This window comes from Balaenoptera physalus (assembly GCF_965194825.1).
Source record: "Balaenoptera physalus genome assembly, chromosome: 6".
In the NCBI taxonomy this organism is placed as follows: domain Eukaryota; kingdom Metazoa; phylum Chordata; class Mammalia; order Artiodactyla; family Balaenopteridae; genus Balaenoptera; species Balaenoptera physalus.
Genome location: NC_138885.1, coordinates 42,770,615 through 42,798,233, shown reverse-complemented (window position 1 = coordinate 42,798,233; position 27,619 = coordinate 42,770,615). Strand labels below are relative to the sequence as shown.

At 34.6% G+C, this 27,619-nt stretch overlaps 1 long non-coding RNA gene across 1 annotated transcript in view; it reads left to right on the top strand.

Moving 5' to 3' along the window:
• The window catches only part of LOC309662427, a 307,694-nt gene that overhangs the window by 1,167 nt on the left and 278,908 nt on the right, over window positions 1–27,619 (top strand). The window lies entirely within an intron of this gene.

The following is a 27,619-nucleotide window of genomic DNA, read 5'->3' as shown; positions in this document are numbered from 1 at the left end:
AATTCAGGAGAGGTGAGAGATCCTTCTATAGGTCCACTATTCGCAGTTGTAGAAATCAATTCAAATAACAAGGAGCACATGGGGAAAGTGCACAGAGCTTCAGTCTAACAAATTCCAGTGACGCATCAGCTTTCCATATGATGATAGCTACCGTATTCCTGCCATACTGATGGAAATCTCTACAGATAGGGTTGTTGTCAACAGTCGTGATTTGCAAACATACAGAACTTCTAAAAATAAAAAATTATCAGCGGTTGTTGCTAGGTTTTTATTTTCTTGTTCCTTTTGTAATCCCCAGTTTAGGACCCAGTGTAATACAGGATAGTAGCATGCTTATAATGAACCTCGAATCTTCCTGTACAGGAAAAAAGGTTGCTTTCCACCCTCAGTAGTTAGGTGCAGTTTCCCTGAGGGTTATGAACAGGGAATGATCCCTCAAGAAATGTAGCTGGCATATTTAAATCTTTAAGCAAATTATAAAAGTCATTATAAAACCCGTTCACTGGGAAGGAAGGAGGGGTACAGTTCTTCAAGAACCTTTAACTCTTTTCAAAAGAAGTTTAGTGGAGAAATCATTGTAGCAAAATACTGCCGGAGGAAGCTCTTCTATCTAGAAATCTAATGACCTCTGTCAAGAAACCATGAAAAGTATCAGCTGAGGACATTTAGAAAGAATATGAAGGAATATTTGATGTTTTAAGGATATTGTTAAACATGGAATTTTAGCCTGTATAAAATACTGTGTTTCACTAAGTATTATTGATAATGCTTACAGAATGACCCATCTTGTTGGGTGACGTGTTCTGGAGATTTTCGTTTAAAAATGTTTCCTCATTCACTTATTTTAATAAGTCTGTATTTGTGTTAAAAGTTGTACAACTGAAATGGGCACGTGGGTGGTTGCCTCAAAGCGACACTGTGTTGAGGTCACTGCCTTAAACCACACATCAGTTTGAACGGGGCTGGCTCACATATTTGGCATTGGGAATTTATTTTCCCCCTGTGAGGAAATAGTTACGTTTATTCAGACATTCAACCTTGTCTTGATCGTTGGTTCCTGTATTCAGCAGAGAGACAGCATGGGAACAGAAGTAGCTGCCTATCAGAGAAAGTTGCCAAGTTCCAGGGTCCCTAGGGAAATGTCTTGAGTAGAACACTCCAGAATATTTCCTGATTTCGATGCTGTAAAATAGTTAGTATTCTGCTCAGGCTGATAGGCAGTTCCTGTATTCACGCTGTAATAGGTGTTATGCTATAGAAGGCACAAAAATTGCTTCAAGCAATATGTTTTCCTTTCTGGCGTTTAGGAGGAACTAAACGTGGGGAGATGTGAATGTCCCTCTGGATTTGCTTGTTTTCTCTAGGAGAGGGTTATTTAAGATCATGGAGTTACTTTTGTGAATGGTACCTTATAAAATAAAAGAATATTACTACCTTTTGTTCTGTTACTGTTACTCTCTTTCAGCAATAATATACTTCTGATCTTGGTGTAAATGTCATATTGTTTGAATATGCAAACATCACATCCGCCTACATATGTTCTGTTGCTTAGTAATTCTTGGCACTGGAGCACCATGAATTTTGTGCCTAATAAATGAGATACCCATCAGAATGAAAAATGAACTATGTTGGTCTCTTGAGTAAGAGATCATTATTTCAGATTTTAGTTATGAAAAAGTAGGCTGCATTCTTGTGTGTGGTAGTCTAGAAATTTGGAGGGGAATTGAATTTAGGAATAACTTTTGTTTACTTTTTCATCAAATAAAGCTTATACCATCTAGTACTTTTCCCTAGACATGGGCCAATATTTCAAAGCATTTATTTAAAGATAGACAGATTCTGGTTATATAAAGTTTTGTTTGAAAAAATTTTACTTAAGAATCTGTAAAAATCTCCTTTTATAATAAAACAAAATACTGTATGCAAGAGTGACTCCTGGAATTATGCCTTGAAGATCAAGTGAATTGTCTTCATCTTTGTATAATTATTACAGTCACCCTTTTCAACTCTGAGCCCATATCCCTTTTTGTAATGTCCATTCATAGATCTGAGTTTTGAGGTTTTTGATAGGGATCCCTTTCAGCTTCAAATCAATGAATTAAAAGATATATCTCTATTAACACAATTTAATCTTTCTCTGAATTTGAGAGACACTGTATCTCTCTGCCCCAAATAATTAAAATGGTTTTCTCCAGTGGGGGGCTTTGAATCCACCAAACAAGATACCAGATATCATACTCTATTCATATGCCATTCCTTCACTTCTAGATGTTCATTTTAACACTACTGTTTTCTCAGTTCTTACCTTGTGATAAAAACTGGGGATACAAAGATTTTAAAAAATCACTCTTCTCATTTCGGAGCTCATGCTCCTGTAGGAGAGAGAGACGTATACTTTAATGTTACAGTAGCTTTATAACAGGCACCAAGAAAACACTAGATACCACATGATAAAAGAGGTAAGAATCAGTTCCAAAGGAGGACAAGAGTCAAATGAATGCCTTTTAAAGCTCTCACCATGTTTTGAGTCACATCTTCTCCCAAGAGGGAAGGAGTATGGAGTATTCTGACTGTACCTCAAATGAAGAGAGGGGAATTTAAAGAGACCACTAAGAATTTGAGACAAGAACCTTGCAGTTTTAGGGATGAGTACAGAGTGGAAAATTGAAATGCTAAGAGGTACACCTCAACTACCTGAGTTTTCAAGGGCATCAGTGGATCAGCTATCTACTACATCATGGGATAAAGCCAATATAGGGCCACCTTAATTAATGAAGTATGTATTTTATATCCCATACCTTAGGAGAATGTGGAATAAAAATATGAGCGATGTTTTATAGCCAAGTTATTTTTACTTTAGCTGAAACATGGTGCTTCTATGCCTTTGCCTGACCTCTAAATGCTGATGCCTTTCTCTTTACTTCGCACATTGTCTCTTGGGTGTTTTACTCTCTCATAGTTTCAGCTACCTACTGTGGGGTGATAGCTTTTAAGTTTTATATAAATATACTTTGGATTTATGTCTAATCACATATGTGACCTTTTCAACTGGCTATGTCGTAGGTACCTCAGATGTCCAGATAAACAAACTGTGACTAATCATTTTTTAAACCACCCTTCAGTATGCACTTCCTTTTGTGTTAATTGTGTCATCTGAAGTAGATGACACAATTATCCACTCAGTTGCTACCACATCTAGAAAGGGAGTCAACCTAGGTACTTCAGTTATACCTTCACCCCTCATGTCCTATAAATTACTACATAGTGTTAAGTTTACCATCATTCCTTTCTCTTTATCGTCATTACAACTAGCATAGTTCAGACTTTCCACCACTTGCTTAGACTCTCAACAACTTGCCTGCCTCCACTCCTGTCCTATTAATTTTTTATCTTCAATAAAATATCCAGAAAGGTTTTTTTTAAAAAAACAAAAATCTGAATATATCACTCCCTTGATTAAAAATCCTTCAGCATCTTGTTAAAATCTAAGCTTTGAAATGTAGTAAATAATTGGTTCCTTGAACTTTCTCTTGCATATACTCTGGACATATCTGTTGCCCTCTGCCTTTGACTTAATGCTCATGAAATACATGAACTGTCTGCAGTTTCCACTTACATCATGCTAGATCTCCCTTCTGTGTCCCTGTTCTCATACTATTTTCTCTGCCTGGAATGCCCTCTCCACTGCTACTCATATTTTAAGGTTAAACATAGCCATTAATACTGTGAAGCTTTCACTGACTGCCACATATAGGGTGGTAAAACTTACTCTGAATATTTTTATCTTGTACTATCACAATATTTATAATATTGATTTGTTTGGGTCCCCTGCTGAATTGTTAGTTTTGAATCTCCAGTGCATAACAAAGTAATTGGTATATTGGAAGTATTGGATGAATGAATGATTGAATAAATGTCTGCTAATCCCGCTTAGTAGTTTATGCTCTACATGTACACATTCTGTGAAGGGGCAGGCAGATGCTATTTGAAGTTGTAGGCCACAGAGCCAGTCTAGATTGTTGATCAAATTGAATATGCTAGTTGAACGGTGGAAGTGATATTTGAAGAATTATAATTTTGAAATTACTTGTGATATGGTGAAAAAAAGATGAGTTAAGAAAAACAGGAGATTTTGGCAGTTGCCCGAGATGATTATATTTAAAGTGGGAGTGGAAAAGGAAATGAGTAGGTTTGAAAGATACCATCAAGAAAAAATAAGCCAGGAAACTCAAGTACAATATATCAGCTGTAAGTGGTAGTGAGGAAACAAGTCTTAAATGTTGAGAAGATTTAACCATATAATCTGTGATTTCTTCCATTGGGCTGAGTAATCGAGAAAAGATGTATAATTCCTCTGGAACTGGAAAGATCCTAGGTTATATAGAATTAACATTATTATATATGTTAAAATTTGTAGAATTCTACTTCTGCCATGATGAAGTAACTGGTATTAGTCCTGCCTTACCACTGTAAACAACTAGAAAATTAGATGAAATATATAACTGGTTTCGGATACTGGGCAACAGACAATACAGAACTGTGAGCTCTAAGAGAAGGAAACAATTGAGGTGTGCTCTGAGATATTCCTGGCTTTTAGATGGATATTTCTGGCTTTTAGATGAAATGACTTTCCATAGTACAGGGGGGCAGTTCAGGAGGTAGAGAGGGAAGAATTTGGAGAGGTTGAACGAACTTGAATTTACATAACAGAGAGTATCAAAGAGTTAGAAACTATGAAGAAAAAGAGTTCTAGAAAAATAGTTCTTGAAATATGCATAGGCTTACCTTCAATCTGTTGCTGAATGGTGATAGATGTGTGTGCAGAGTGAAACCTTATGAGACAACAAATATCAAGGGATTTATAAATCACATAATTCCCAGAGCTCACACAAAGTTGGGAGTTTCCATCATGCAGAATAAAGAGATCTATTTGGACACCTGAGGCATTATGTAGGATACCAGGAAGTAGGTCCAAGCTACACTTGAGTAAAGATTACTCTAAACAAGCCAAAAGAAATCTTAAAAACGTATCATGGATATATCAGACTGATCCATGAGTAATTTAACTGCTTCTTACCACTAAATTTGAAACTTTCTAAAGTAACACTATAAAATCCAGATATTAAATAACAGTATTCATCAGGCCTCTTACTCAAGAGTTAGTAGGCATATAAAGAAGCATAAAATGTGATTCATAAAGAGGAAAAAAATATCAGTTAATAGAAATATAGCCAAAGATAAAATAATTTGGAAACAAGAACTTTAAAAAGTTATTAAAAATATACTCAATATTTAAATGAAAACATGACCATAATGAGAAGTTAAAACTGTATGAAATGAAACCTCTAGAGCTGAAAAATAGAATAGCTAACATGAAAATTCGCTAGATGGGCTTACCACAGGATAGACTCTGCAGAAGAAAAGATTAATGAACTGAGAACATAGCAAAAGAAACTATCCAAACTGAAGCAAAAAGAATAAAAAAGTTTGCAAAAATTGAATGGAATCTCAGGATGGGACAATGGCAGTTGATCTAACATATATATAACTGGAGTCCCAGAAGTAAAGGAGATAAGAAGGCAGAAAAAGTATTTAGAAATAATGACCTATATTTTCCAAATTTGATGACAAGGATGAATTCACAGATCCAAGGTGATGATGACTCCAAAAAGAACAAATACAACAAAAACTTCACCAAGAATCATAATCAAATTGCTGAACCATTGATTTAAAAAAAAATCTTAAAAATAGCAAGAGAAAGGACACATTATATTCTAGGAAACAAAAATAAGAATGAATGGAGATTTTGTCTTCTGTTTGCATTATTTTTAATGCAATGGAATAGTGCCTTCAAAATGCTAAGGGAAAAAGTGAACATAGATATCTATAATCAGCAAAAATGTCCTTCCAAGAAAAGGTAAGGTAAAAAATTTTCCAGACAATAAGATAAAGATAAGAAATTCTAAATGTGATTCTTCAGGCTGAAAGCATATAATTTCAGACTGAAGCTAAATAGAGGAATGCAGGGCAACAGAATTGGAACATATATTGGTAATTATTATTTGAGGGGGGCATTCTAATTTAAAAGATAACCATTTAAAGCAAAAAAATAAAACTAAAATGTGTGGTTTAAATATACATAGAAGAAAATATAAGATTAGAAATATACTGCTGTAAGGATCTTACACATAACGTAATACAATCTTAATTGAAGGTAGATTCTGACAAGTTAAAGAAACTTATTGTAAATTCTCCATAACCTTCTAAAAATAAAATATTGAGGTATAGCTAATAATCCAATAGCAGAGATAAAATGAAATATGAATATATATTCATCCCTAAAAGAAGGCTGGAGAAAAGAAGAAACAAAATAAGAGAATGAACACAGATAAAACAAATAACAAGATACCAGGAAAATATCGATCATAATGAAGGTGCAGTGATTGTATTGATATCAGAAAGGCAGACTTTAAAACAAAGAATATTACTAGAAATAAAAAGACCATTTATAAGGAGTCAGTGCATCAAAAAGACAATCCCAAATGTATGCATCTAATTACAAGGCTTCAAAATAGTGAAACAAAAACTGATAGAAAAGGAGAAATACACAAATTTTAGTTCATTTATACACTCTCTGTAATTGATAGAACAAATAGACAAAGTCAGATTTAGATTTAGAAAGCTGAAACTGCACTACAAACCAACTTTTCTTTATTTTTAAGAGTACTTTACCCCAAAGCAGCAGAATATATGTTGGGTGCAAATGGAAAATTTATAAAAATTGACCACATTCTGGTCCACAAGGCAAGTTTTAATAACGTTGAAAGTATTATTCCTAGAATACGTTCTCTGATCAAAAGTGAATTAAATTAGAAATCAATATTATTTAGATCATTCTAAAATATGGGACAATGAAAAACATTCTTTATAAAAGCCTTAGGTCAAAGAACAGATCAAAAGGAATATCCATATGAATTTAGAAATGATTTGAACTTCATGAAAATGAAAACAATAACTTTATGACTCAACTAAAACAATAACTATGACACAGCTAAAGAAGTTGCTTAGAGGAAAATATATAGAATTAAATGCTTTGTTAGAAAAAAATAAGTCTAAAATCAGTGTTCTAAGCATTTTCCTAAAGTTAGAAAAATACAAATTAACCCGAAAATAAATAGAATGGAGGCTATAATACAGATGAAACTGTAAAATAAATAAATAAATAAATAAAATGGAAAATAGAAAATCAGTGAAAATAAAATTTGGCTCTTTGAAAAAAATCAATAAATTTTATAAATCTCTAGAGTGATCAAGAAAAATAGAAAACACAGTTACTGACAGAAGGAATCAAAGAAGCATTGGTACAGGGTCTCCAGCCATTAACATTTTGATAAGTAAATATGACATTTTTATGCCAATGTTTGAAAGACACTTAGATGAAATAGAAAAATTCTTTTAAAAGAACACAAGCAAAACTGACTCAAGAAAAAAAAAATTAACGAATAGCTAATAATGGAGTGGAATTTGTAATAGGAATTCTCCTTGTGGAAATATTTTCAATCTTCGATGGCATCACTGATGAATCCTATCAAAAGCTTAAGGAAGAAATAATACCAATCCTACACATTTTCTTCAGAAACAGAATAGAAGTTAATACTTACCAGGTCAATTTATGAAGGAGGTATTACCCTGGTACCATAACTAGGCAAAGACATTATAAGAAGAGAAAAATGGAGTCTGCTATCCCTATGAACTTAGATGCAAAAATCTTTAAATATTAGAACATCAAATCTAGCAGAATAAAGGGGGGAAAAGGATAATTATCTCAATAGGTGCAGAAGCAGTTAAGTTGACCCTTTCCCAGCACAATTACCGTATTACCAAGTGTGATGTAAAGATATTACCTTGAAAGGAGCCAGAGAACAATACTTTATACACAGAGAAAAAGCAATATGAAGGGTGGCTGACCACTCTTCAGAAACAATGAAGATCAGAAGACAAATTAGATTTTTAAAGTATGGAAAGAAAATGTCAGCCCAGAATTCTATATTTAGTGAAAATGTCTTGCCAAAAAATTCATCAGTTCAAGCTTTCACTTTTGACTTGGTTTCTTCTACATGTGTTAGTAAAAAAAATATATATGGACATTTTTAGCAATCATGAAAATAAGTCCTGATTTTTCAGACTGGACAAGAGCCTAAAATATATATAATCTGTAGGCTGGATCTAAGCAAGACCCTCCTGACACTCAGTTTAATTGTATAATCAAGCATAATGTATAATTAACCCTAGGCAAAAAAGCAGTTTAGAAGTAAAATGTCTCCTTGTGAAAGAGAATGTTTGTAGAAATAGATACATTAAATTTTTCAGTACCTGAACATTAAGCACCTGATGTGCTCATCCAACTCTGCATGTTCTAAACCCTGCTCACAAGGCAGTCCTCTGATAACTGATTTTCCATCTACATCTGCCAAGAAGAAAAATGTAATAGCTATGCTCATGCAAGTCTTACATCCCATTTAGCTGTAGCATTTTTTGTTGTTGTTGTTAAAGTAATAAACTGGCATCCTACTTGGTGTATCAGCTTCTTATGAGCTTGGTTAACATGAGTTAGCCTCCTTGAACATTATCATAATTGGATCCTGAATGATCAATTTTCTGGCCCTTTAAAACTTCTCTGAAACCTGATTTCCCCATCACACAGATCTGCAGAAGATGAATAAACCCTACACCCCTCAGTCCTTTTTTTATTTTTTTAATTTGACGTAACTTCACATTTACAGGAGATTTGAGAATAATCCAAGGAACTCCTGTTAAATTTTTTAACCAGATTTAGAAATTGCTTATATTTTCCCCATTTTCTTTATCATTTTCTGTGTACATGTACATATAAATATGTGCATATGTGTGCATACAGGAATATTTTTCTAATGATGTGTTAGAAACATCATGTTCCCTTTCCCCTAAATATTTCAGTATGTATGTCTTAGGAAAATGGGCATTCTCTCATATAAAACATATTGTAAAAATTAGAAAAATTAACATCTTAATTTGATACATTATTATCTAATCCATAGTCATGTTTAAATTGTTCATCGTTCCCAACATGTCCTTTATAGCCCCTTCTACCATCCCCTAGTCGAGTGTCCAATCCATGACAATGCATTACATTTAGTAGTCATCTTTTTCTCATTTTTTTGTGTCTAACATTTCCTCACCCACCCTTTGTCTTTTTTTAAATTGACATTTTTACAGCATTTTGTAGAATATCCCTTAGAGTTTACTTGATGTCTCCTTATTATTTAGATAAGGCTTTGCATTTTTGGTTTAAAACCACAGAAGTGATATGTCCTTTTTAATGAATCATATCAAGAGGCAACATGATGTTATTTTGTCTCAATTATGGCTAGGTAAACTTTGATCTTTTGGTTAAAGTGGTGTCTAAGAGGTATCTCTTTTATGAAGTTACTGTTTTAACCTTTGTAATTATCCATTCACTATCACCCCAATGGTAATATACTGTTTTCTAACACCATAGATTAATTTTTGCAGGTTTTTGAATTTTATGTATCTAAAATTATACAGTATGCGCCCTTGTATGTATTCTTTAATTTTACATTGTTTTGAGATCCATCCATATTGCTATGCAATTGCCATTTGTTTATTCTCATTACTATATAGTATTCCATTATGTGACTATACCACAATTTATCCATTCATGAACAATTGAGCAATCTTCCAGGTGTTACTATTAAAAGTGTGCTCTGTAAACAATCTTGTAAATGTCATTTGGAGACTCTATTGGGTGTACACCTAGAAGGGATAGAATTGTGAGTTGTATGGTCTCCATTTATGTAGTTTTGGTGGGCATTCCAAAGGGTTTCCCATAGGGGTTGTACCAGCTTTTACTGTGACCAGAAATAAATGAGAGTTTCAGTTGATCTGAAATAATACCACTTTTATCTCTTCCTTTCCAGTTTTTTTTCATGTCATAGCACTTGCTAGAACCTCTGAGAAATATTGAATATAATTTTTATCGTGAATAAGAGTTGAATTTAATCAAAGAAATTTTCTTCATCTATTGAGATGACCATATGATTTTTCACCTTATTTTCTATTTATGTGTTAAAACATGGATTGATTTTCAAAATTTTTTACTTCTATTTATTTATTTTTATTGAAGTATAGTTGATTTAAAGTGTTGTGATCGTTTCTGGTGTACAGCAAAGTGATTCAGATATATATTATTTTTCAGATTATTTTTCCTTATAGATTATTACAAAATATTGAGTATAGTTCTCTGAGCTATATGGTAGGTCCTTGTTGGTTATCTATTTTATATAGTAGTGTGTATATGTTGATCCCAAACTCCTAATTTATCCTTCCTCCCCCCTTTCCCCTTTGGTAACCATAAGTTTGTTTTCTATGTCTATGGGTCTATTTCTGTTTTGTAAATAAGTTCATTTGTATCATTTTTTAAGATTCCACATAAAAGCAATATCATATGCTATTTGTCTTTCTCTGTCTGGCTTACTTCACTCAGTATGATAATTTCTAGGCCTATTCATGTTGCTACAAATGGCATTATTTCATTCATTTTATGGCTGAGTAGTATTCCACTGTGTGTGTGTGTGTGTGTCTATATATATATATATAGACACACACACATACCGTATATTCTTTATCCATTTATCTGTTGATGGGCATTTAGGTTGCTTCCATGTTTTGGCTATTGTAAATTGTGCTGCAGTGAACATTGGGGTGCATGTATCTTTTTGAATTAGAGTTTTCTCCAGATATATGCCCAGGAGTGGGATCCTGGAGCACATGGTAACTCTATTTTTAGTTTTTAAGGAACCTCCATACTGTTCTACATAGTGGCTGTGCAAATTAAATTCCTACCAAGTTTGGGTGGGTTCCTTTTGCTCCACACCCTGTCCAGCATTTATTATTTGTAGACATTTTGATAAAGGCCATTCTGACTAGTGTGAGGTGATGCCTCATTGTAGTTTTGATTTGCATTTCTCTAATAATTAGTGATGTTGAGCAGATTTTCATGTGCCTTTTGTTCATCTGTATGTGTTCTTTCAAGAAATGTCTATTTAGATCATCTGCCCATTTTTTTTTTTGACTTTTTTTTCATATTGAGCTGTATGAGCTGTTTGTATACTTTGAAAATTAATTCCTTGTTGGTCACATCTTTTGCAAATATTTTCTCCCATCCTGTAGGTTGTCTTTTTGTTTATGGATTCCTTTGCTGTGCAAAAGCTTTTAAGTTTAATTAGGTCCCATTTGATTATTTTTGTTTTTATTTCCATTACTCTAGGAGATGGGTCCAAAAAGATATTGCTGTGATTTATATCAGTGCTCTGCCTATGTTTTCCACTAGGAGTTTTATAGTATCTAGTCTTACGTTTAGGTCTTTAATCCATTTTGAGTTTATTTCTGTATATGGTGTTAGAGAATGTTCTAATTTCATTCTTTTACATGTAGCTGTCCAGTTTTCCCAGCACCACTTATTGAAGAGACTGTCTTTTCTCCTTTGTATATTCTTGCCTTCTTTGTCGTAGATTAATTGACCATAGGTTTGTGGGTTTATTTCTGGGCTTTCTATCCTGTTCCATTGATATATATGTCTGTTTTTTTGCCAGTCTCATACCGTTTTAATGATTGTAGTTTTGTAGTATAGTCTGAAGTCAAGGAGCCTGATTGCTCCAGCTCCATTTTTTCTTAAGATTGCTTTGGCTATTCGAGGTGTTTTGTGTTTACATACATATTTAAAAAATTTTTGTTCTAGTTCTGTGACAAATACCGTTGGTAACTTGATAGGGATTACATTGAATCTGTATATTGCCTTGAGTAGTATAGTCATTTTGACAATATTGATTCTTGCAATCCAAGAACATGGTATATCTTTCCATCTGTTTGTGTCATCTTTGATTTCTTTCATCAGTAGCTTATAGTTTTGGGAGTACATGTCTTTTGCCTCTTTGGGTAGGTTTATTCCTAAGTATTTTATTCTTTTTGATGCCAAGGTAAATGGTATTGTTTCCTTAATTTCTCCTTCTGATCTTTCGTTGTTAGTGTATAGAAATGCAACAGATTTCTCTGTATTAATTTTGTATCCTGCAACTTTACTGAATTCATTGAGCTCTAGTAGTTTTCTGGTAGTGTCTTTAGGATTTTCTCTGGTAAGTATCATGTTATCTGCAAATGGTGTCAGTGTCAGTTTTAATTCTTTTCTAATTTGGATTCCTTTAATGTCTTCTCCGATTGCTGTGGTTACAACTTTCAGAACTATGTTTAATAAAAGTATGAGAGTGGGCATCCTTGTATTGTTCCTGATCTTAGAGGAAATGGTCAGGTTTTCATTATTGAGTATGATGTTAGCTGTGGGTTTGTCATATATAGCCTTTATTATGTTGAGGTATGTTCCCTCTATGCCCACATTCTGGAGAATTTTTATCATAAATGGATGTTGAATTTTATGAAAAGCTTTTTCTGTATCTATCGAGATGATCATATGGTTTTTATTCTTCAGTTTGTTGATGTGGTGTATCACACTGATTTCCAGATGTTGAAAAATCATTGCATCCCTGGGATAAATCCCACTTGATGATGATCCTTTTAACATACTGCTGGAGTTGGTTTGCTAGTATTTCATTAAGGTTTTTTGTATCTATGTTCATTAATGATATTGGCCTGTAACTTTCTTTTTTTGTGATATCTTTGTCTGGTTTTAGTATCAGGGTGATGGTGGCCACATAAAATGAGTTTGGAAGTGTTCCTTCCTCTGCAATTTTTTGGAATAATTTCAGACAGATAGGTGTTAACTTTTCTCTAAATGTTTGATAGAATTTGCCCGTGAAGCCATCTGGTCCTAGACTTTTGTTTGTTGGGAGTTTTAAAATCACAGATTCAATTTCAGTACTTGTGATTGGTCTGTTCACATTTTCTGTTTCTTCCTGGTCCAGTCTTGGGAGATTGTACCTTTCTAAAAATTTGTCCATTTCTTCTTGGTCATCCATTTTATTGGCATATAGTTGCTTGTAGTAGTCTCTTATGATCCTTTGTATTTCTTTGGTGTTGCTTGTAACTTCTTTTTTTCAAAGAGTTTTTCAAAGGGGTTGTACCAACTTTTACTCTGACCAGAAGTAGATGAGAGTTCCAGTTGATCTGAAATAACACTTTTATTTCTTCCTTTCCAATTTTTTTTCTTGCCTTATGGCACTTGCTAGAACCTCCAAGAAATGTTAAATATAATTTTTATTATGAATGAGAGTTGAATTTTATTAAATAAATTTTCTTCATCTATTGAGATGATCTTATGATTTTTCATCTTATTTTCTATTTATATGTTAAAACATGTGGATTGATTTTCAAATGTTGAGCCAACCTACATTTACATGAGTGAAACAGTTTGGAAATTATCCTTTTAATATACATCTGGATTACATATGTTAATATTTTATTAAGGATTTTTGTGTTCATGAGGGAAATTGCTCTCTAACTTTTCTTCCCTGTAATACCCTTGTCAGGTTTTGGTATCAAATTTATGCTGGCCTCATAGAAAGTTGGAGAAGTTCTCTTCCTCTGTTTCAGACAAATTTAATATTGGGGTTTTTTCTTTAAATTTGGAAGAATTCGCTGTTAAAGCTGTTTGGGCTAGGGGTTTTGTTTGTGAGAAAATTTTAAATGGCTCACTTTCTTTCTTAGACAGAATAATGTTCAGATTTATAAGGTGTCTGTCAATTTTGGTAAATTGTGTTATTAAGGACTTTTACTGCTCATTGAAATTAACATTTTTGGCATAAATTTGATTATATCTCCTTTTAAAAAAATCTATAGGATCTCTATCCCCTCTTTTTTATTCCTGTTATTGTCAATTTGTTTTGTCATCCTTTCTTCATTTTTACTCATGCTAGTTGGTTATCAAATTTATTAATATTTTCAAAGAACCAATCTTTGGCTTTGATTATCTCTACTGTGGATTTATTTTCCTTCTGTGAATTTCTGATTTTATATATATATATTTTTAATGTGCTTATATTTTTCTGGATTCTACTCCTATTTGTATTCCACTCTGGTACTTTCACTTAATACTATATGTTTCTCTTTGTTTAACAGTATCTACAGTTTTGGTGCATCGTATGTGATGTTAAGTATTCATATGTTTAAAAATATTTTTCTAACAATGTGATTTGTTCTTAGATAAATAGAAGTTAAAAAGTTTTTAATTTCCAGTTTTAATTTTCACTCTATGATGATGTAAATGTTGCATATCTGAGATGTTCAGTACAGTAGTTGTTAGTCATTTATGGCTATTGCACACTTGATTCATGGCTGGTGCAATTGAGGAACTGAATTTTTAATTTTATTCTAAAATTTATTTAATTAAGTATAAATGTAAATAGTCACATGTAGCTAGTATTATCTCTATTAAACAGCTTAGCTAGGTCTTCCAACAATCTAATTTCTACATTGGCATACTTAAGAATAAGTTAACAGATGAAAAATGAGATACTACTGGTATTTCGAAATCTCTTGATCTGGGGTAGAATGCACAGTATCCTCTGAAGCCCAGATAGGAGTCTTTAGATTTGGAGTCAGAATGGAAATCGTTTGATCCCTGATTAGCTTGACCATTCTCCTGAGTCTGAAGTTTTTTGTTTTCTGATGATATAGTGAAACAATACCTATTGTGTTTGACAGCTCTGATTATTTGATTTAGAAAGCTTAAGTGTGGCACTTAGAGAAAATGGAGGAATGTGAAGAAAGTCTAATATGGACCCCGAAGGACCACTGATGAATATTTTTAAAAACTTCTCTCCATTTATATGTGTCTTTTCTCCTTACCTTTCAAATTCAGCATTCATAAGAGGTATCTTGTTTCTCTCTGTTCCAGGGTGGGAAATTTCCATAGTAATATCTGAGGAAAAGAAAAATGGGATAGTAAAAAAACAAAGGAGGGTTGGAGAAAAATGAAATGTTGAATTCAATATACAACTGAGTTTGTACTTAGAAACTATGACACCTGAAAAATTAAAATTCAATTAGAGTTTAGTTATCTTATTGAGGAAAACATGATTACAATCTTTATATCCTATAATTTTTTTTTCAGTATACCATAACCATTTTATTTACCATCAAGAATATATAAAATCAATGCAGGAAAATGGTATTACATAAATCTCGTTCTTTTAATGGAATCAAAATCTCATGACTACAGAAGTATTTTCACTTGACTATAGTTATCACACAAACTTTAGAGCTCAATATTCTGATTAAGTTTAGAAGTATTTTAAACTAGCTTTTGGAATCTTAGAATTTATTTTTTAGTCTTTCTTTTTCTTTCTCTCCCAGTAATATTGAGATATAAAACATAGCATATAGTAGGCTCATGATATACATACTTAATACATGATAGCTTATGTCATTTAGCTAACAGATTTGATTTTCCTGACAAGAAGCTTAGGTAGCCATTTCTGAGGACAGATTAGGTTAAAAAAAATCAGATCATCTGTGCCTGATCAACTTGACTTATGTGATTACTCCAGTGCTTAGTCTTTAAAAAAAAAATCTCCACTGGGAAGAACCAGTAACATTAGGACTATTAGTTGTACATACTATGACTCAAGATAAGCACTGCACTTTTAGGTAAAAGTGAAATCGATTTTAAGAAAGTATTTTCCTGACATAAGTGTACCTTATCTGAGTTTAATGTAAGAAGGCTCTGCAGACAATAAACCTAACTCAAGTACCACCTTAATGCTGGCAGGCAGTCATCCAGTATGTCCCTGCTTTGTTCCCTTGTCGTCTCTTCTACATGACTTTTTCACACCTTCTCTACTCAATCTACTGATAGTCCCATAGAGTCCCATCCCATCTCCACCCACCTACCAGCATCTGTGCCCACACTCTGACTAGGAAGTTGGTCTGTTCCCATGGATGAACTCTTCATGCTCCTATCTAAAGCCAGTCACTCCAATAATTCTCCCCTCTGTCTCCCATCACCAATTTTCTTTTTTGCTGTCTCCTGGATTATTCCCTTCAGTGTACAAATATGCTGTTATTTCTCCCATCTTAAACAAAAATTTTATCTCTATAAACTACTGATTAAAATTTTAAAAATCAGGATACAGAACAGCATTATAGTATGCTGCCATTCCTTTAAGATGGAGTGGAAATGTGGCCAAATTGCCATATTTTTGTATAATATAGCCATGTTTATATATTATACATATATGTGTAAATATATGGATTTCCTTATATTAAAAATGGAAAGAAAAACCAAAAAATGAATAAAAATGGTTTCTTTAAGGGGGATGCAACAGGTGGAGGGAGCAGAAACGGAGGCTAGAATTCACTAAAAATGCGTTGTTTCATAATTTTGACTTAAAATTGTTATACTTGTGACTTTAAAATCAGGTATGAAGACCCTCATTACTATTTGTTGGAATTCTCACTCTCTGCTAATGCCCTTGCTTAAAGTTCCACTTAAGTGCTGCACCTTTATCACAATTTGCTAAGGAAGATTTTCTTCCTTTTAACACATACCACAAAAATGTCCTTGGCTGCTCCCTTCACTCTTCTGAGAATGGTTTTCCTTTCTGCCTGTCTGGGGGGCACTGTAGAGAATACATCCCTGATCCCTTTCTGACCTGTGTGATTCCTGAAAGCCGACTGGGTGTTAAAATTCTTTGGGTTTAATTGAGTGTAAATATACCTTATAATTATCATTATGCTTTTCCTTATTCTTTGTTAAATATTTCAATGACTTACCTTACAGCTTCTGTAATTTTGAGTAAATCAATGCTATGCACTGATGTGGACCTTAGCTAGCTGAGAATGTTTATCTTTCACTGAATCAAAGGTGATTATAATTATTTTCAGGGAAAGCTAATGAAATTACCACCTGCTTGAAAAGGAACTCTAACAAGTCCCGAGTTTCAGAGAACAGAATCAGATCCTCGAGTTATAAACAGAAGAAAAAAATCCTCAGGGGTCCTGTGAACAATAATTTCCAAAAATAAAGCTCTTGTCTTTAATAATGTGTCAAAATTGTACCATAGAGTTGGTAACAGTGCAGAGAAAAGAATGAAACACTTTTAAGAATACTTTAGTGCTTGAGGACATTTCAAGATGAAAGTCCTTGAGGATGTTGTCACATTGGTAGAATTCCAACATTATAGTTCCTTTATGAAATGTCACCATCAGAGAGATTAATCTTAGAAGTATAGGATCACAGAAATGTTTCCATTGATGTAGGTTACTTTGTTGAACTCCAAAAATGTGTCAAGAGTAACAAATCTGACATGTCCAGTCAAGGACCTGTTTTAAGCAGAAACCATGGCTTGCAGGACACTGTTACATCTTAATTTTGTTTTTCAACCACAAAAAGGAGTCTTTGTTTGTAGTCAGGATGAACACCTGTGGAATCCTAAAACATTTACAGACATGTCTTTAAAAGCTCTATGGTACAGTTAAGATTTAATCTATCAAAGTGGTATAAATAATGTAGACATAGCCTTAGGTGCCAATTCTTCCCACAGCAGATAGAAAAACATAACAGTAAGAACTTCTTTACTGATTTTTATATAACTCAAATTAACACTGCCAAGGGCAGGGGGGAGCAGTGTAATCTGGAGATAAAAAACTTCTTGATATTAGTAATAATGTGCTGAAGACTAGAAATAGGAAATAATCAGGGTTCTGGCAAAGCTAAAATTATGCAGAAGAAATAAGATTCAGATAGTTTCATGCTTGAAACCTTGGTTATCATTTTGAAACTCTTATAATTAAAAAGAAAGTGATAAAATAATGGTCAAGCAGTTCTGGGACTAAGCATTGACCTTCCATATCCTTTTAATCTAACCTAAAGGTATTTCAATATTTATCCATGCCATTCAAACACCTCTGGTAGAATAGAATGTGGAGATTCAATCTAAAATTTAAACATTTATTTATTAAACATGAAGTAGAGTGTGCAAAGCACTGCACTGGCTACCATAAGGGATTAAAAAAAAAAAAGTGTAAGATGTGGTTCTAATTCCAAAGATGATTAAGATCTAGTAGGAAAGATGAGAAAATATTTCAGCAGTAACTAAGATTCAAGGTGGTATATTTGAAAGGGAAATTTATTTTTGGTTGGGTTGTTCTGGAAATTCTCCTTGGTAGAAGAGAAAGTGAGACTTAATGAAGGCAAAGTTTTGCACAGGTCAATGTGATGAGGGAAGGAAGTTGTTGACAGCAGTACTAATGTAGAGCTGGAGAAACCAAGAGACAGAGTCACCAATTTTAGCTGGAGGGATAGATGTGTTAGAGGAATAGAGAAATAAGTTTAGAGAATTTTTCCCCAGAATGTGGAGGAACTGGAATCCCAAAGAAGTGTAGTCATTTGAAGAAAGTGGGTCTTGGGAAAGACTACCTTCATAGATAGAAACCACCATAGGGTAGATGTTTAATGGATATTTACTGAATGAATGAATTGGGAGACCATCACTGGATATTTATTACCAGTCTTAACAATAAGGTCCCTTATAAAATCAAACAGATAAACCCAAAGCAGATACATTAGAAAAGAGGTCCTTATTCCATCTAGAATAGAATTAGAGTCAAGGTGAGGTACTAAAGAAAAAGGAACTGCTCTTTCTGTGGCTACACATCAAGAAAGGTAATAAGCTAGTAATCCAATTCTCTTTTTTTGAGGTGAAAGAACTCTGTTTCCTTGCACTACTTATTTCATCTAGTACCTCCCAAACTCTGTTGTTCCTTACATAATCTTCCGTTATGAAAGACTTTATCCTTCTTCCCTTTTCTTCTGTCTTTACTGGAGGACAGATGTCTGTGTTCCAGGTCACCTTGTTGGGAAGCATCCCTTGATCCCTTTCAGGCAGTGTCAGTTACCTCCTTTTCAGTACAACAAAGGTGTGCACTACTCTTGTTATATTGTGCATTCCAAGTACAGTTCATTCCTTCACATGTTTGTCTCATGCTTTACTCTGTCCCTATTAATCTATTTCTAGCATAGTGTATGATTGGCAAATATCTAGTGAATTAAATAAATCCTTTCCAGTATCATAATTCTGACAATAGAGCAGAAAACTTATAAAGCAATTCATTATATCTAGAAAAATGAAAAAAAAATTGGTCAAGGGATTTCTGGCTCTCTGATGATGCTTCCTTAGTACCTGGAGGGAATAGAGAGGTGGTGATTATAAGTGATTTAGACGTTTAGTCTTAGACATTTCATATATCTCTCTCTATGCACACACACACATATATATATATATATATATATTCACATACATATGTTCATATATAATATGTATATATTATATATAATCTTAATGATCTCTCTTTTTCTACACACACACACATATGTACATTCTTAGTTGATGGGAGTATCTTCCAAAATACGATGCTTTGGCCAACATGGCTTTCCAAACAGGTTCCATAGAAACAAATGAAATAATCAAAACAAATCTTATTCTTCCTTCAGCCACACTCTTACTTAATTACCTGTTAATTATTTTGTGGGGAATTTGTGAATTTTAATAATTAGAAATGAGCAATAAATAGATATCCTATGGAACAAATCATACAATAAAGATATAGTAATTTACAAGAAGATAATTTTCCAGCAGTTTCCTACTTAAAGTTAAGCTTTTCATATCTTTGGGCATTTTTATTTGTTTTATTTCATTCTGGAAATCCACGGTTGGACTTAAAAGGGTCTGTGTGCTCCTGAAATTGTGTGCTATGTTTTGTAACGTGAGCATTTTTCTTGGGAAAGTTTCTTGCTTTTTTCTTGTCAAGGTCAGACTTTCAAAATTATCTAAGACTCAACGTATTCTACTCTGTCCATTATTGTCATGTGTTAGACAATGAGATATATATTCAGCAACAATAGTAATTATAGTAATAAACATATAGATAATTTCAAATTGATTGTATCTTTTAACCTGAACCCTAAGAAGTAAGTTTTTTAAATCTTAATTTTGCTGATTATTAAATTGAAATTCAGATCTCAAACATCTTGCATAAGCTAAGCAAGTTATTCCATGGTAGGCTGGTGGAACCAGGTCTCCCATCTCCAAATCGGCAACTAATTTCAGTAGACTTGGTCCTTGCCCCATCAACTATATCCTCTTCAGGAATCTCTCTCCTTCCATCTGTTTTCCTCCATGAATAAGCACGATTAGTGCTTGGACAGCTTGTCCAACTGTTCCCAGTCTCACTTCCCACCATGGTTTCAAATCTTCTGAGCTTGGAAGGTTTTAGGGCAGGGAAAACTGACTCAGCAGAATTGATATTTTGAGTTGGCCATAAGGAAATCACTACGGTCACACTTCATTGCAGTGGTCAGAATGGTGGTACACTGGAGTGGGAACATAATTGTCAGAAAGAGATTTGTATTGGAAATTTGGAGAAGGAGATAAAAGAAAGTGAGTGAACTTGGAATAAAGCAAGGAGGGGAAGGTAAAGGAAGAGAGACCACTGGATATCAAGGACCTCAGCTCAAGCAGAAAAGTCTCCACATCTTAGGACTAGAGGTGACAGACTTCCATAAGGTCAGGAGAGCCTGTTCCCATTAGGTCTCAGTGACTCACAGTCTCTAAATACAGTCTGAAGCCATCCTCCCTGGACAAAGAAAAACACTTTCAAGGAAGTTGAAGCCAAACGCATCCAACTGACCCAACTCTTGTAGGGACATTTAAAACGTCTTAACTCATCTGTGCTGCATACTGCTTCTTAGTTGATTGGATCCTTGTGATGCAAAACCATCTTCATTATTTTCTCATTTAAACGTGAAATTCTGTATCAGCATGGGAGCACCAGTATTTCTCCCCCATCCCCCATTCCTCATCCTTTTCCTGGATGTTTTCACGTACCAAAATTAAGGGAAGGTTTTGCAATGTAACTTAAACCTGAAGAGGAAACAATGCTGGCTTCTGGTTCCTAAGGACTTCAGATATACCTCATTTATTCTTACTGTTTAATTAAGAAACTGAGATTCAGAAATGTCATATCACCTAATGGGGATAGAAACCTTGAGTCCTCAAATTTCTGACTCAGGACCACTCCCTCCGTACTGTGCAATGTTCAGTATACATTTTCTTAATACTGCTGATTGACCAGAAAGGAAGTTGGTCCCTGCTGCTTGATCTTCCTGGTATTAAGCTTAATAAGTATTCTATTACTCTGATAACTTATTGCCATATAAATTCATGGCCCCTTGGTACTTAGTTATTTGTATCAATGCATGCACTAAACTAATCAGGTCAATGTTTATACCTATCATCGACCATCTAGTTCTCTGTCTTGCAGCATTTGGTTCAAGCCAAACATTGTGATCGGGCACATCCTAGGGCACAAACAGTTTTCACAAATCTGTACATAATTTTCCACCACTAAAGGAATAAAATGCTTTGCAAATAAATTCTATTAATATGTAAGAGGCCACCCAAAGCACTGCAGTATAGATCACCAGGATATCTCAACATTCTCTGCTTGCTTAGTCTCCGGATTCTAGGCAGTGGAGGTGAAGAAAGGGTAGAGATGGGAAAGAGAATGGACCAGAGTTAAGTGATACCTTAATTTACCTTTCAGGTCAGAGAGGGCAGATTTCAAGCAAATCTTTAAATCTAGTGAAGGTTTTCTTTGAACTGTCCCTTTATGGTTCTCTATTTTAATCAGTAAGAAAACTTCTTTGTCTACTGAAGTCCTGGAGTTCTGATCGAAAATGGCTTCTGGCTGACCCACAGCTCACTTGTGGAACATAATGTGGAGAAGGAAAGAGCTAAGGTTTTGCAGTCCTCTTTCTCTTCTCTTGAGATGGTCAGCACTGTTCTCTTTAGAGACTGCTCTCAGCCTCCATCCAGTGAGGGACAGGTAACATAATTTGTAACTCTAAGCCACTGAAATATTGGTTTGGTTTGTTACCAAAACCTCAGCACAAGCTAGTCTGTCCTTACTGATACATTTTCCACTGTTTTCCCTCCTGATAAAAAGTCCATGGACCTGTGCTTTTGAAAAAGGACATTGAAGAGTTGCTCATATTTTACAATTAGTAATTCAGGTATAAACAAGCAGTATTATTGTAAGGCCAAATTGGTTGAAAGCAAGACAGCACTTCACATTTAGAGCAAAGCTGACAAGATGAGAAAGAGGAAAGAGTGGTTCTTTCTTTCTGAGATGGCTGTGGGACACAAGAGTATAAAAGGAAGACTGTAGGTCACCTCCTGGATTGGTATGTTATCCCAACTAGTACTAGGAAAATTTTCTTAACTTCTCTAAGCCTCAGTCTTCCCATCTGTAAAAAGATTTATTACTAATAATATCTTTCTCATATTGTTAATAAGTGGATTAAATGAGATAATGCATGTAAAACACCTAGCACAATGCTTGGATATCAGTAATAAATTAATAAATGGAAATAATTATTTTTATTCCAAAATTTTTTCCATCCCATCTTAATTCCTGTCTGAGTATAGTCGCACTTGCTTCAGCAATTAAAAATAATTATTTTCATTCCTATGAACCAGCTTACCATTTATGCCTAATGATGTGTAGCACAATAGCTGTTATACATATCATTAAATGTGTCTGATTAACTTTGTTGTAATTTTAATTGCCACACAAAATTCCTCTTGTGCATACTCAACTATCAAAGACTATTGCTCATGAAACATGGTTGACTGCTTTCAGCCTGAAAGAATTACAGGGAATGTTGATCACACACTATAAATCATAGACCTGAAAGCAGTAGAGCACAAAGGAAAGAACACAAGTTTGGGATTCATGTAGACCAAGGACTAAAGGCTTCAGCTCCACCACAAGTTATTCAGCCTTCTTCTGAGAGTTTTTCTCTGTAGAACATGGCTAGTGACACCTACCATGTAGGATTTTGTGAGGAATAGAGGTGCTATATACAAGATGATCAACAAGGATCTTGGAACACAGTAGACAGTCAATTTTGGACTTCAGCTTAGAAGAGACTTCTGGAAGCCCATGGTATGAGCCACCTCTGCTTGGTAGGTATAATGTTATCACATCCTCCCCTCTCATTTTCTACAAATGCAGAGTGGGAGACACCAGCATGATTTGCCCAAGGTCATGCAGCTTATAAGTGAAGCAGAGAAGCTGAGCCAGCAATGCGTGCCCTCCACTCCCCTCTTTCACTCAGACCATGCCCACTGCTGGCAAAACAACCCAAAGCACACATTCTTCTGGGGTTGGCTCAGTGGCATCCTGTGCCTTCCTTCCCAAAGAGAGGAAGCACATTTGAGTCAGGAGGAAATGGAACTGCCAAGTAGGAAAAGAAATCAAAGAACAGAGGACAGCCAACCTGTTCCGTGCTGTAAATGTGGCAAAAAGCCACGTCAATTTCGGGGAGGAAATTGGTACTATTTCCTGCTAATCAGAACTTGTCTTCATGGGGCCTGAGTTCAGAGTTTCATAGGAGACCTGCTTGCTTTTGGTAACCATCTCCGAATGCTTTCTTCCTTGTATAGTCCTCCTTCACTTGACCATGACCCAGGGTCCGGACAGACTGAGTAATCTGAGCTGTTTGAGATGATGTCTGCACACTGTCACTGTGGAGTAGATGTTCACCAGAGGAGCCCATCTGCTGTGTGCTGTTCCTTCTCAGAGTGGGCAGCTGCTTTCTCAGAAGGTCTGGTGCTGGTGAACAAACCTTGATTCAGAGCTCCGTGGGAGATTAATAGACAACTCAGACTTGACTACTGTCTCTCTTTGCTGCCTGTTTTCATCTTGGCCTAGTCTTTTCTCTGAGGCCCTGGGAATAGTTGATTTTGATCATTTGAATCTTGGTATATTACTTCATTAGGGAGGTGAGTTACTTTACTTCTCATGTACTCCTATAAAAGAGTAATTACAACGATGAAATGAGAGAATATGGGTGAAAACATGCTAGATATATGTTAAGTATGAAGAAAATGATAGTTTTCCCCTCCTTCCTGCAAAATTAAATCTAGGGAAAGAGAGCTATAGTAAATCTAAATGTTTCTGATTATTTCAAAAACTGGGAAGGGTAAAAGATGGGAGAGGGTGCTAATTCCTTATCATATGGAATATTTCATTTTATTTAATTTTAAAAATTTATGATAGAAAAATGATGCAAATTAAACCCTATGGAGAAGCAGTGTACCTTTAGTGAATATTGTCTGTAGTAGGTATATAATTCATTTTAAAATTACCTTTCAAAAGTCAGAAAAACCTTTGATAGATGAAGCAAAATGAAGCAAAATTACATTTGACATGGTTTGTTGTTAATGAATTCAGAGTATGAAAGAAGCCATTTGAGGATAAATATTTTTCTGGTTATGATAAAATCTGATTATGATTTTTCTGGTTAGGGGCTTGTGGTTTAGAAAATCAAAAGCACTGTTGCTAGAGGAGTTGTTTTTCATCAGCTCAGGTAATTTTCTTAGGTTCTTGGGAAGGTCCTGGCAAAAACCAAACCCATGATTAAAGCTGATGATCCCATGATGCCCAATGACTTTTTAAAATCTAAGATTTATTATAATAACTAAATACATTGTTTCTCAATGTCCTTCATTATAGCAGTTGTTGAGTAGTGGAGAAGCAATTAGCTTCTTTTTCTGTATTAAATGATGTGTCAAAGAAGCGGAAATGGCCTTTTATTTAGGTTCTACAAACTGGAAGTTCTGAAATGTTATTTTCCTAGAGGCCATATCATTTATATTACTAAGAGTTCAACATGATATATGTATATAGTTTATTTATATCAATAAGCCCATCTATTACACCACTGATGCCTCAAATAGTTTGAGAGAGGAATACTGAGGAAATGTTGGTGTGTGCCAGGATTGCTTGTTTGTGAGACTTGATTACGCTAGGCCTGTCTAGGCCTATGGGGCTGTTCCTGGACCATGATTTCCATCTGTGCTTTTATGTGCAACCAGAAAGGGCTGTGTGAATGCATATGAGGAGAAATCTGTAGCTGTTATACACTCATCTAAATAATTGAATTGAGGCAGTTGTACATGGAGAGCAATGAATGTTGTCTACCTTGCAAGCTACTGAGGAAGATGAGAGTGGTCACAGTGCCAATGGAACATTGATGTTTTATATAGCAGTGACTAATTTTCATTTTCTAGGTAACTATAGGGGAATATGAGAAAAATCTCCCAGAGGTCCCTTATTAATGATGATAATGGAGACAATGGCTTTTATACGTGTATATGTGTGTACACACACACACACACACACACACATATGGTGCTTGCAGTTTTCCAGGAATGGTGCTAAGTTTTTTATATGTTCAATAAGTATGATTGTTGTATAACCATCCAGGTGTGCTTATCATGTTGCTTATCATGTTTCCTTACATTAAGACTTTCACAAGCTTCTTCCCTTCCCCTATAACCCAGATTTCAGGAAGTCTAGAATCATGCTCCTATCTCATTTATCCTCATTTTCAGATAAAGAAACAGTTTCAGAAAATTTAAGTAACTTGACAAAGGTTGATTTCTAATCAATATATTAAATAATGTGAGAGGAATAACTTCTGAGTTAGGTTAGCAAAAATTATTCACATAAGAGAAGGCCCTTGGGAACACTGACCTGATTGTTTCTCAGCATTTCTTTTCCTAGATCATTATTTACTTTAAAAAGAAATGTATGTTCTAGCTCCCTTCTCTTTCTTTAAGGGTAAAGCAAAAAGTCTTCATTGAAAAAAAAATTATTTAGCATGTACTGTATGTCAGGCACTGAACTTCTGCTAAGGATTTAGTTGTGAACCAGGCAGACAGGGTCTCTGTACTCACAAATGCAGCTGTGAAAAGGTAAGCAAACAAATGGGCAATTAATACGTTGGGGACTGGTTCTTCAAAGGCAGAATATCTGCTTCGGAAACTTACAGCGAAGAAGCTAATATCCAGTTAAATTATCTTTTATAAGATTATCTTGAGGTAACTATGTCAATTTGGAATCATAGGTATCCTTTATGACAGGTTTAAGACAGATATAGAAATTCAGACCTGTCTAAGGGAAGAAGGTTTATTAGTTTTCTGTTGCTTCACAAGTTATCACAAACTTAGTGACTTAAAATATCACATATTACCCCATAGTTCAGGAGGTCAGTAGTCCAAAATGGGTCTTATATTTCTAAAATCAAGGTATCAGCAGAGCTGCCTGCCTTCTGGATGCTCTAGGGGAGATGACATCCCTTGTCTTTTCCAGCCTCTAGAGGCTACCCACAATCCTTGGCTTGTGGCAATGCCACTTTGAACTCTGCTCCCTTGTTACATCTCCTCCTTTGCCTCTAAATCTTTTGTCTCCCTCTTTGACATACTGTATAAGGACCTCTGTGATTACATTGAGCCCATCTGGATAATCCAGAATACTCTTCTCATCTAAAGATCCTTAACTTAATCATGTCTATAAAGTCCCTTTTTGCCATGTAAGGTAACTAACTATTCAGAGGTTCTGGGATTACGATGTGAACTTCTTTGGGATTAAGATCTTTGGGATTATGTTGTCTAACATAGAACATTATAGTGAAAATAATAAATATTTGAATTTAATGGTTAATCTAGCTTTTATCCATTTGAAATCGATAAAATATAGATAGAAAGACATTTTAGGTTGAGTAGTTAAGAAATTCTCCTCAAACTCATTACTCTCAGGTTTGCAACTTGGCTCTTTTTCAGTCTGTGTGAAACACAGATTATGATTAGATCTTTTAACACTTAGGCCTTGCTTTTTATTTAGTAGAATGAGCTTGTGTCTTGGTGTTTGACCTTCAAATAACTCCAAAGACCAATTTTAAGCCAACTGTAAATCAGAACCACTCTTCTTCTGGAATAAAGTAAATCAAAAATAGTGTGCTAACCCAAGAATAAGATGTTGTTTGCAAAAAAAAAAAAATAGACAAAAAAAGTGTCTACTATATTTCAAGCCTGTGCCGGTTATAAGAGTAACTACGGGAGCGTATACTCCAAAGTTACTGGCCAAAAAAGTAAAGCAAATAAAGTCTCCATGGGATTTCTAACTTTAAAACTGAGGTAAAAGTGGATATTAGATTTTATAATTTACATTAGATTTGTATATGCTTGTATCAGTTAGGGTTGTCCAGAGAAACTGAACCAATAGGATTCATTTTAGGGGAGTGGCTCACACAGTTATGCAGTCGTGGGGATTGACATGTCTGAAATTTGTAGGACAGTCTGGCAGAATAGAAATTCAGTTAGGGTTTCCATGTTACAGTCTTGAGGAATTCTCGTTTTTCTCTGGGAAAACAGTCTTTTCTTTTAAGGCCTTCAGCTGAATGAGGCCCACCCACATTATGCAGAGTAATCGGCTTTACTTCAAGTCAGCTGATTGTAAATGTTAATCGCATCTGCAATACCTTCACTGCAAGACTACTGTTTGACCGAACAACTGGGCATCGCAGAGCTTAACCAAGTTGACACATAAAATCAACTATCGCCAATGCTCAGGGCCAAGAGCAATACTCTTATTGCTTTGGTTAGGGGCAGAGAAGTTTTTTGTTTTTGTTTTGTTTTGTTTTTTGCTTGTTTGTTTGTTTTTTAGTAGAACAGTCTTGAAAGTTATCTGTAATTCTCACCAC